This window comes from Chinchilla lanigera, unplaced genomic scaffold (assembly GCF_000276665.1).
Source record: "Chinchilla lanigera isolate Chin_1 unplaced genomic scaffold, ChiLan1.0 scaffold00033, whole genome shotgun sequence".
Classification (NCBI taxonomy): domain Eukaryota; kingdom Metazoa; phylum Chordata; class Mammalia; order Rodentia; family Chinchillidae; genus Chinchilla; species Chinchilla lanigera.
The window spans coordinates 10,792,593-10,804,435 of NW_004955434.1; the positions used below are offsets into that span (position 1 = coordinate 10,792,593).

General features: G+C 40.0%; 1 protein-coding gene and 1 pseudogene across 1 annotated transcript in view; one reads left to right on the forward strand and one right to left on the reverse strand.

Moving 5' to 3' along the window:
- The window catches only part of Kdm4c (lysine (K)-specific demethylase 4C), a 354,066-nt gene that overhangs the window by 146,069 nt on the left and 196,154 nt on the right, over positions 1 to 11,843 (forward strand). The window lies entirely within an intron of this gene.
- The window catches only part of LOC102005168, a 17,860-nt pseudogene continuing 11,748 nt past the window's right edge, over positions 5,732 to 11,843 (reverse strand).

The following is an 11,843-nucleotide window of genomic DNA, read 5'->3' on the forward strand; positions in this document are numbered from 1 at the left end:
TTCCCATGACACGTCAGCATTTTATAGAGTTGTTTATTTTGTTCTATTGTTTACTGAATGCGTAAATGGATAATGACAGTGGCAGAATGATGCGTGCTGACTGTAATCTTCCCTAGTTCAGCATACTTTTATTTGATCATGATAAGTTTCTGTGAATTTCTATCCATTACCTACCTGTACTGTTTTAAAAATAAGGAACACTGTAATTTTCCAAATTTACTGTGCCTTGAAAGAGTGATGTGTGCCAGGGTCCAGGGCGTGTGGATGGGGCTGTTGCAGTTATAATCACCAGTAACCTGCTGCTCTTACAGTATTTCCTAGAATACATTCCTATACTTAACTATAGTTACAGTTTCCATTAAAAGGAGAAGTACAATTCTTGCAAATTATCAACTAACATCTTCAGCAATCTTCCCAACATTTCCTGTGATGTGATGAAATCAAAATTTCCTTAAGATTCTTTCATTTGAAGGAATAATAGAACCTCAGGTAGAAATGAGAGGTGTGATGCTTGTTCATGTCCCTTTCTAGTCAAGCCATTTGAACTGTGCATTAGTTACAGAATTGGAGGGCATGTTCGATTTATTTCCAAATTGATGGTTCTATATTAACTTAAAAGACAATGTCATAGGGTAAGTTCTCAATAAATTCCCTCACTGCTTGTTTTGCCAGATCCTTTAGAGTCTCCTCAGGTATGAATTTTCTTCTCTTTAAATCTGTCTATTATATGCATATCCATGTGGTAAGTGAGAGTTAATGTTTTATTCTTCACTGTGTGTGTTGTTCCCTTCCCCTCCCCTTGGAGACCAAGGTTATAGTTATATGATAGAGCATTTATTATCAAATAGGCACTGTTTGAATCAGACAGATACTTTAAATCCTGAAGAAATTCTCATGCAGTGTTACCGGAAAGCCAGGTCATCATGCAGTGAGGAACCAGCTCTTCCCTTCCTCGTACTCAGTTCTTTTTGCCTTTAATGAATTGTACATTAGTCCCTGAATTTAACTTTGCTGTTAATGTCTACTGTATTTTTCATTAATAATAGGTGGTAGAGCATTTTGTTTCATCACAGCACACTTCTAATAAATGTATTCTGTTAGTGATTTAGTTTTTAAATTTAATCTAATTGATTTATTTCTTTGAGATAGGTTTTGAGATTGCTGTGTAGTTCAGGTTGGCCTTGAACTCATGGCAATCTTACTGTCTCGCTCTCTTGAGTGCTGGGATTACAGGTGTGCCCCACTATGTCTGGCTTGTAGTTCTTTTTAAAAGTAGTTTTGGAGCTGGATGTGGTGGCGCATGCCTGTAATCTCAGCACTCAGGAGGCTGGGGCAGGAGGATCGTTGTGAGTTTGAGACCAGCCTGGGCTACAAAGTGAGCTCAAGGCCAGCCTGAACTGCATAGCAAGACCCTGTCTCAAAAAGAGTAAAAAAAAAAAGTAGTTTTGTTACCAAAGTCTGAGTGTTGATGTTTTGTGTTACTGCATCTTTAGCTTTTTACTGCTGAAGTTCTGAAATGAAGCAAGTATAGTACAGTGTACATATAGTACATTCAAGGGAATATTACTCTTTTTTAAAATTTAATTTTCTAAACCTTTCTTTGACGATTCAAAATTCCATCTTAAAGCTTGCTGTATATGGCATCTGGATGACAGAGTTTTGTTTTGTTTTGGTGATGGTGCATTCTAACACTGAAATGCCCCTAGCCCTTTGTATTTTTTGTTTTGAAACAAGGTCTTGCTGAGTTTCCCAAGGTGGTCCCAAACCTGCAGTCCTCTGACTTTGTGTTTTTTTTTTTTTTTTTTCTCCGGTACCGGGAACCGAACTCACGACCTTACACTTGCCAGGCAGGCGCTTTTGCCGCTGAGCTAAATCCCCAGCCCCAGTCCTCTGACTTTGAACGTGTAGACTTCCTTCCTCAGCATCCCGAGTAGCTGGGATCACAAGGCAGTTGTCACTCTTTTAAACTGTTTTGTGGATTCCCAAACTGCGGCTCAGTGGGGTTCATGATTGCATGTCAACATTCCAGGGTTGTGTCTTTTGGTGATCCTCTCACATGAGAGCTGAAGAAGAGCTTATAATGGGCTAGTTATGACTAGAGAAGCATTGCAAGAGGTGATCACTATTGAAAAATACAGTGTGGGAAGCACAGCATTTATAAACTCTGCTGGCTTGTGTGCTTTTGCCATGGTGAAGCTCGCTTCTAGAACAGTCCTGTACTGTTAAGGTGGAATGGTGGCTCACCACGGGGCCCTTCACTGTTTTGGAAAGATACCGTTATGAGCGTTTATGTTTTTGTTAATGGAATGTTCACAGTGGGTCATTAGTTACTTTTTTCATTGTCTCAAGTAACATGGGAGTTACTTACGCCTTGCTTTTTTTAAAAATTGTGATTCATGTGTGCAAAGTTGTGTTTTAGGTTTGGTTTTGTGCTACTTGAAATGATATACTACCACTTCTTGCAAAGGGTATTAGGATGTGAAAAAGTACCATTTGTTTTTAGTCTTGAGCTATAGCGTAGCCTGGGCTACTAGGTTTAGCAGCCACTGTAGTGATACTTTGCTCATAGCTTCCTTCAGGTACCCTGAGTTCTCTTTCTGTGGATTACCAGAGAGCAGGTTTCAGGAAGAGTCATTGTGAGCTGTAAAGCTGGATGGTCAGAGATGGCCTGTATGGGCAACATGGCTTTACTTTACTCCTACAAATGACTCTGATCAGCTTTCTCCCTCAGCCTCCCAAGTGCTGAGATTACAGGCATGCACCACCATGCCCGACTGTAGTTGTCCTTTCTTAATGTCAGGTTATTCTGCTAATGCAGAGTTTATTCTCAAGTTGCTCTATAGAAAGATTCTGAGTAGAGAATCTCAGCTGCTAGCGTTCCATGTCTTCCTTAGACCTGGGTTCAGGGCCCTCTACAACGTGTCTGTTCTGTCTGCCCTCCCAGCAGTACCCATGTTTATTCATTAGCAAAACTGAGTTCGTTAGCTTGTATTCTTACCTGAGTAGATTGACCTCCTTGCTTTGTCTTTCTTGTGGCTGCAATCTGGTCTTTATCCAAACTACACTTCAAGGCCATTCCAACTGCATCCTCTTTTGTGAAGATTTATCTCCTCACCCCTAGCCAGAAGTAATCTCTCTGTACTGTGAAATCTCTAGTTATCTTTGCCTTAATTATAGGGCTTAAGCTTTTCCTTCTGGTGTTTGTCTATGTCTTATATCTCTTGTAGGTCATTGAAGACAAATGCTTAACTCTAGCCTTTTGCTCAATAAATATTGAAAGAATGAAAGAGACTTGAACTTATTTAAAGAACCCAAGTGCCCTTCTACTATTTGTTTACCAGTCCTGGTGTCAGTTCTCCTTTAATTGTATTTGTTCTTCCATTTCCAGGTTAATAATAGCTAACACTTGAGTGTAGTGCTTTCTTCTCACAAAGCAGTGTATATTTACCCTGCTTCGCTTTTTTTAGAGTAAGAGCAACTATTCAGTAGGGAGGCAGAGTGTTAGATGATGAAACACGGAGGAAATTAAGGTCCAGAGGCTGGTTCTTGGTCAAGTGCTGCTGTGGCCCAGTCCCTGGTCCAGGAGCTTCACGTGTCATCTGGGGGTTCTTCAGGAGCTCTGTCTTACAGAGGAGGAGACCGGAGCCTGTGAGTTACCTGCTTGACGTCGCTCAGCTGGTGTCTGAGTCAGCACTGAGACCCAGGTTCACTGGACTCCACTTCTTGAGGGATGCAAGGAGGACTTTTTATGGGTGCCAAAAAGAATATCCAAAAGTTCGTTTTGACTCTATTTTGAAGAAATTGTAGAGATTTTCTCTCAAATGTTTTCTTTAGTTTTGGAGGATTAAAATAGACTTGATTTCTACAACCCTGTGCCACTTCTTTCTTTTATGGCTCATAAGAGTCTCATTACTGAAATGTCATTAATTTTATTGGCCCCTGAAGGGTGTTACTCACTGTTGATGAGTCTCGAGGGTCTTTGGGATATTAGTTTCATTTTAACTCTTCCTGGTGTAACTGGATCAGTGTGATGCATTTGACTTAGTTGGTTTCAGTTTGTCAGAGGGGAAACGTTCTCCTTGGTGCTCTGCTAAGCGTCTCTAACTCCGAGGACCCTGGCCGGAGTCAGACTTTTCAGTCAGCAGATCAGCGGTTCTGCTGGAGGTCATCTTTAGGCACGAACAGGGCAACGCTCCAGGGTACCAGAGGAAGGTTTTTAGGATATGCATTTTGAATTTTCACATCCATGAAACAGTTTCTGACCTACTCTGCCAGTATTTTACAGAATTGTCATCAGTGCTGCTTTTGTAAATTGTTCTAGAATGTTTTTGTTTTGAAAATAATTATTTTCATTGAGAACCTAATACAACAAATGCCAGGAAAATAAAGCAGGTGTTGAATTTGAGGCAGTTATTTAAATTTTTTTTTCAAGTGATCTGCAAGCATAGGGCCTTATACCTCTTCAGCAATCAGTGTTCCGTTGCAAGAAGATGAGAACCCCTAGTCTGGTAGTGCTTTAGTTCAGTGCACGTACAGAGTACACAGACAGCTTGCAAAAATGCAGAAGCTGCTCCTGTACCTCTGCACCTGTATTTTGCAACAGGCGCCTCCGCGAGTTCTTACACCTGTAACCCTGTTACTGTGTATGCCTGGTTCATGGTTCTACAAGCGTCAGAGAGTGAAATTGGGAACCAGAGGAGGTTAGGAAAGTTTTATCAGAAATAGAAGGAAAATTACTCTTGGATTTCCAAGAGGGGTCCTGAATGGGGTGGCTGCGTGGCCTCGTCATTTAGAAGCACTTGTAGACAAGCAGGGTGTAGGAATTGCCTAATTGTTTAGGGATCACCTATCACAGGTGGCTCTGTGGATTTAAAATGACCAATTGGGACTCCGGGACCAGTTCCTTCACACAGTGTTTACAGTAAACTGGGATCTCAGCAGGAACTGGTTAATTGCATTATAGTTTCTTCAGAATTCAGGATCCCTGTGTAGGGAATGGATATACCTCTCTTCAGGATCTTAGTAGGTGTTGGGCTGCATTCTGTGCTGCCTGAGGAAATTCACTTTTTGTCCAGAGACCTAACTAACGGTCTGCTCTTAATTTTTATCAATATGACTGGTCGCCTACCTCAATACCAGGCCCTTCTGTTAGCTAGCTGCCTTACTCATAAGGTAACTAAACTATCTTTTGTATTTCTCTGCGGAAGATAGATACTGTGCTGCAGTTCTATCCTTCTGTGACTAATGTCTTTTTTTCCAAGGTTTTTTCAGAACCTTGGCATTTATACAGATTTCTAACTTCTTGCCTGTACAGGTGTTTGGAGTCCTCTGTGTTCTTCCTCCCAGTACACACACACACACACTCACTCACACGCACTCACTCTCTCTCTCTCTCTCTCTCACACACACACACACGCACACGCACACGCACACACACGCAGTCAGCTGGCATTGATGGATACCCAGTTTGAAGTGACTCAAGAGGTATATATTGAACAAAAGAATTTTTCTCATAAATTGGTTTAAAATTAGAAGTTTCCATTTATTCTTTATATATATTTGCCTTGGTCTTTTCAGTCTGTTGCATGAAGTTACACTAGTTCAAGTGAAAGCAGACCCCAGTGGTGACATTATACAAGCTGTGAGGGTTTTAAACTTGTGACAAGGGACTAAGGGGCATTCTACTCATTGTGAGGAAATCCTCACTTAAGCTTCCGTGAGCCACAAGCACTTAAAACCTATGAACCTTCAGCTAATTGTCCTTAGCCAGTCCAGACTCCACCAGGAGCTGGCATATGTTCTTGCGCTGGTCACCCTGGAGCTGGGTTACCTCTCCACATTGTGAATGCTTGATGACAGTACCATTGCACGCAAATTTCTTCTTAAACGCCTTTACCAGTTTCTCTTTATCCTAATCGTCAGTGATCCTTTGGTAATGATGAGCATCTTCCTGCCGTTTCTCAGTTGGACTATTACATGGGTTTAATCCTCAGTGCTGGCAGGAAGCAGGTTATCACCTTTACTTGCATCAGCAAAGGGATGGAAAGACCGGAAGTTCTGGACGTGCGATATGATTTCTTTTCCGTAGTGGAAAGCCTGCGGAAGGCGGCTGCGGGAGAAGGCGGTGGTGGGTACGGATCGCTGGAAGCAGGGGCATCAAGGCAGAGGCAGCTGAGGTGCTCCGTGGCGGCTCAGTGACTGGGCAGAGTTTCCATTTAAAGTTTTGTTTTTGTCATGGCAGTTAGTATTTTATGTTTGATACTCTTTATTTAGTTAACAGGAATAATTTATATGCTGAATAACTAGTCCTTAACTAAACATACATGCTTAATTTCTCCCATGGCCGAGTGAGTAATCTTCACGAATAGTGTAGTATTTTGGGGCTGTGGTATCAGTTAGCAATGGTTATGGCTAGCTGATTGGCAGTCACATCTGAGAAAAGTACTTTCTGTGGCGTATTTGCATGACCAGCTCTGTGGCTGTGCACTGTGGAGTGTACAGAGATGAGTGAGGGGAGAAAGGCTGTTGTGGGCTCAGGTGGGCTGTGACCAATCTGAGTCAGTCGCTTGTTCCTTTGCAGAGTCACGTGTCACGAGAGAAGTTCCACCATGCTGTTTGGGGTAGGGAAAGAGGGATGGTTAGGGTGTGCTCAGGGAATACTCTAATTATAGTGGCATTTGATGCCGTCTTCCAGCAGGTGTGAGCAACACACGGGCTGGCGTCACACTCTCCATCAGAGAAGAGTCACAGCAGAGTACAGAATAGGGAAGAGTGTGTGACGTGTTCCAGATCAAGCACACCATTCTGTTTCTCTGTTGCAGAGAGTGAGTAGGAACTAAGACTTGGGGTCATACTGTTAGGTCCTTGATTGCTGGACTTTGAGTGGGAATCTAAGTAATCCACAAGCCTGGGAAATGCCTTCTACTACTGTGATTTTGGGCCCTTGAGAAATGTTTTTTTGAAAAATTATACATTTGGTAATAGGAAACTTGAGATAGAGATGATACAAATAAATACAGTTAAAGTAATTGTAACAGTAGTGCTTACATGACAATATTTTCAGTTGTCTGTGGTCAACTGTGGTCCCAAAGTTTTTTTTTTTTTTCTTTTTTTTTGGTCTTTTTTTTGGGACAGGGTCTTGCTGTGCTGTTCAGGCTGGCCTTGAACTCACTTTGTAGCCCAGGTTGGTCTCTAACTCGCAGCGATGCTCCTGCCTCAGCTTCCCGAGTGCTGGGATTACAGGTGTGTGCCACCACGCCCAGCTGGTCCCAAAATTTCAAGTTGAGAATAAGTAGAATAAATGTATACCATGTGCAGGAACCTAATAACGTCACAGAATGTAAACACTGTATTCCATAAACATGAGCTAAGATTAATAATAAGAGCGCAAATGGAGAAATGGGAATTAGAGGAGAGAGGGAGGGAGGGAGAAGCGGTGGGGAAGGGGATTTTAAAAAAGGAAGCAAGTTGTATTCTGTATATGTACTCACTCCCCAAGATGAGTGTAACATGCATGTACTGTAGATGTGTACTAATAAAAAAATAAAATTCCAGACACGAATAATTCTTGAGTGGTAAATTGCACACTATTCTGAGTAGCATGAAAATCTCTCTCCTCATGTTGTGTGCTTATGGTAGTGGAGCTAAACTGCAACCTTTGGATATTCATTCCCATTAACTCACTGATTCTAAAAAATCATCTTTGGGCTTATCCACCCCCCCTACGTGTGATAGTGTTAAGACACATCGATACTATGTCAACTATCAATTATTATTGATACTATGTCATTGACATCCAGTGGGTAGAAGTCAGGGGTACTAATAACTGTTGTACAATACACAGGACAGTCCCCACCCCCAAGAATTGTCTGGTCCCAGAATATGAATTTTGTGGAGGTTAAGGAACTCTCCTTTCCTTCACATTATAATCATTCTTCATGTAGGTGTCTATTAAATTTTTCTCTTAGTTGTACTTTAAGAAAAAAAGTTTACCTTTTTCTTAGTTTTTGCATCATACAGTGGGGTGTAGTCAGTGTATTTATATCTTTTTAGTAGTGAAATAATCATGCTGAAATATTTTCCATAACTGTTGTATATACTAAGTACTGCTCTCTTTAAAAGGCGTAAAAAAGACTATCAGCATAAATCGAGTCAGCTCACATTTCAGTATTTTTCAGTGAGAACAGTAGGTATTAGGGTATTAACTTTAAAACTCCTGTAGGAGATTCTGACACGTAATTATGCATATAGGTTCCAAATCCCTTGGGTTTTTTGATTCTACAAGTAGTGCTGGTTTTCTAAGGGAAGTCTAAACAGATCACCAGTCTGAGGCAGAGCCTACCTACATATTGCCCTGCTTGGTAAGAGGCATAAACACCAGCAGTGAAAATGACACATATTCAGGAAAGGACTGGCTTGTCCTATGTTTAGGGTCGACTTTTCTTTTGGACAATTTTGATATGATCAGAATCACTAATTCTGATTATGAGCAATTCTGTCCCAGAAAATCACGCTCTACAAAAAAGTATAGGCCAAATTTTGTGTGCAATTTTAAAAAGAAAGCTATATAAATAATAAAGTAAGTGAAAAATAATAAAGTAAGTTAAAAAAGTAAGTGAAAAAATTCTTTCCAGAATTGTACATGCCAGTAATTTGATGAATATTTACTTGTATATGATTTTGATATGCATGCAGGACAATAATGTAACTTTCAAAAGGAAGAAGTATTGTAGTCAAAATGGAATCTTTATACTCAAGGATAAATGTGATGGCCATGCTTTGGGCATATTTACTTTTTGGAATACATGGGTTTTTTTTCATTGGTACCAAGAATTGAACTTACGACCTCGTGCTTGCCGGACAGGTACCATGTCACTGAGTTATATTCCAGCCCACATGATTTCTTGAATTACAGTTTTTCTAACTCTTTTGTATGGGAAAACTCATAGTTGGATAATAATATAGGAAATTAAATTTCAGTACCAGCTTATAGTCTACTGATTTTTATTAATTTGATAAGAGCTGATCCTTTTTAAAATGGAAGTTTTTATAACCAAGATGAGGTTACATTTTTAATATTCAAGATTTAAAAGAATATATTTTGAATGTTTATAGTATGCCTGTATTCATGCTTTATAATTTCTTACAGTAATACCTCATAACCAGTATCATTTATTAAAAATCACCTAGGACTTTGTTTTTATTAGGAAGTGGAATATAAAACAAAATATATTGTAAAAATAACAGTAACTACATTATTTTAATATATCTCTTTGCAGTTTGTGCCTGTTGTTGTCATCGAAGTACATTATGGTTTCTTAGGGAATATTTCGAGTTAGAAAATAAAAGTCCTCCTTCCTGCCAACAGGGGACTTGAATTCCAGATTTTTCTTTTTTTAAAGACAAGTTCTCACTGTGGAGTTCAGCCTGGGCTTGGACTCACTTTGGAGCCCTGACTGTCCTCAAATTTGTGGCAATCCACCTGTTTCAGCCTCTAGAGTGCTGGGGTTTCAGGTATACCTAGTTTAAAATTTCAGATTTGAAGTTTGAATTTTTTGAGGACATGAAAAAAAGATGAAAATATGGAAAACAGTAATAGTTTTAAAATGCCAACTATTTGTTTAATAAGAGCTATGGAATTACGTTGGCAGAAAGGTATAGTTTTTTTTTTTTTTTGGTTTTTCTCCGGTACCGGGAACCGAACTCACGACCTTGCGCGTGCCAGGCAGGCGCTTTTGCCGCTGAGCTAAACACCCAGCCCTATAGTTATGTTTAATATTTCATATATTTTGTGTTGGATTTGTAAAAAAAATTTTGCTTAAGTTATTGTGGCTTCAAACCCAAACTAGAATTATAGTACTTAGAGCCAGAAGGTAGCTTCAACACTTGGAGTTTATTCAAATCCTAGAGACAAGGAAAACAACTCCATATGTTAACAACAGAAGAAAAGATACCTTGTGATTTTAAGATAGCCAGATGTTTCTGTGTTTTCTTTTGAAGCTGTTACTCACCACATTGATGATTTTACTTAAGAACTTAGGAAGTAACTTCCTAATTTGAGTAAAATTTTATAAGTAACTTTATATAGCTAAATAGTTTCATATCTGTTATTAAGATCTGTGCTAAAATTGGCACTATATGGGTATGTGTATATAAAGAATATTATGTGGATTTGATTTGCTAGGAAAATCAGTGCATAGTATATTTACCGATAGGTAACAAAAATTGAGGAGCTGTGTGTGGCGTAGAGGTGTGTCAGCTCCTGTGTGGATATCCATGTGTCACTTACTTCTGCTGTGGAACTTGGGGTTTTATTTTGAGAATGGGGAGCAACCTGAGGAAAGAAGAAAGATGGTTACAATATTTTTCTTAAAAAAATTATTTTCCAATTGCATAAAAATAAGCTTTTAGTTTTTCCATTGAGGTTAACGTACCATAAACCTATTATCCAAAGCAAATGTGTGTTACATGTTTGGATCTACTGATACGGATAGTTTGTTTGATACTTACGACAAGTTCAGTGATGTTAACAGTGTGATTGTAAACATTTCTTAGCACGCACAGTACTGGGATTTTGTCTGGAGATAGAGTTGCGTGTTGATGTTATTTATATTTCTTTACATTTAATTAGTTACTTAGAACTATCATGTACTCTACAGTCACTTTTAAAATTAACGCTGAGGGATCATGTGTTTCTAGTTAATGGGAATGTTCTTTATTGTTTTAAACATTAGTCACATTTGTAAGGGTGCCCTTGGAGATTATCATGTGCCATGTGTACCAAGTGGCTCCTACCCTCTCCTGACATTTTAATATAGAGAAGATCTCTTGGCAGAGGAGATAATTGAGGGAGTTGCAGGTTTTATCTTGCAGGTAGAAACTATGTTTTGTGCTTGTGGCGCTTGTGGTCTCGTCCTAGAGGTGACAGTTCTTACCTTGCACTTCGTCAGAGCTTCTGAACACGAACAGTTACTCCCTGTGCTCATCACTACGTGGGAGAGCGAGATGAGCATGTTTAAAGGTCTTTCAGGGAATCAGGACAGTTCTCAGTTCCACGCCCTCAAAAGTAAGACCTGACTTCTAGAGATGAATGATAGTGAAAACAGCTACTTGAATTTGAAAAAATAGTTATCCACATAGCAGCCACATCTTTTAAAGGCATTTCAGCTCTAAAATTTATTGAAATAATGGGAAAAAGCATAGTCAACACTGAAGTATGTGAATTATAATTTCGATTATGTTTCATTAGCATTGTTTTTGGAGCAGTATTTTATAACTCATAAGTATGCAGCACAGGATGCATAACCACTTTCCGTCCTCAGCAGTTTACATCACTCTCATTCCAGCTTCTCTTTGACGGCTCTTCCATGGGTACCTTTGTGTGTGTGCTTTACTTGCTGCTGAAAGCCCAAGATACGCATCGCGTCTGTGCTGTTCGTCTGATGCCGAAAGGAGAAGGGGTCTCTCTCCATTGCCTGACAGATTTCCTTGTTCCATTTGTCTCTCTCCTGCTTTCCTCCAGCAGGAGGACGCGTCCTCATTGCCTTTCTCCTCCTGACAGCCTGCCTCATTCTTTCCTTCGACGTCAGCCTTCTGCTCACACTCATGTCTAGGCTCAGCATCAAGACGGCCTCAGCGGTCAAACCTCTCCTGCACACTTTCGCTAACTGCAGGCTCAGTGTTCTTTCCCTGGGCGGTCCTTGTTCTCTCACAGAAATTAGGTGGCTACCTGGTCGGCGTGATTTTTTTTTTTCTTTTTTTTTTTTGGTTTTTCTCCGGTACCGGGAACCGAACTCACAACCTTGCGCTTGCCAGGCAGGTGCTTTGCCGCTGAGCTAAATCCC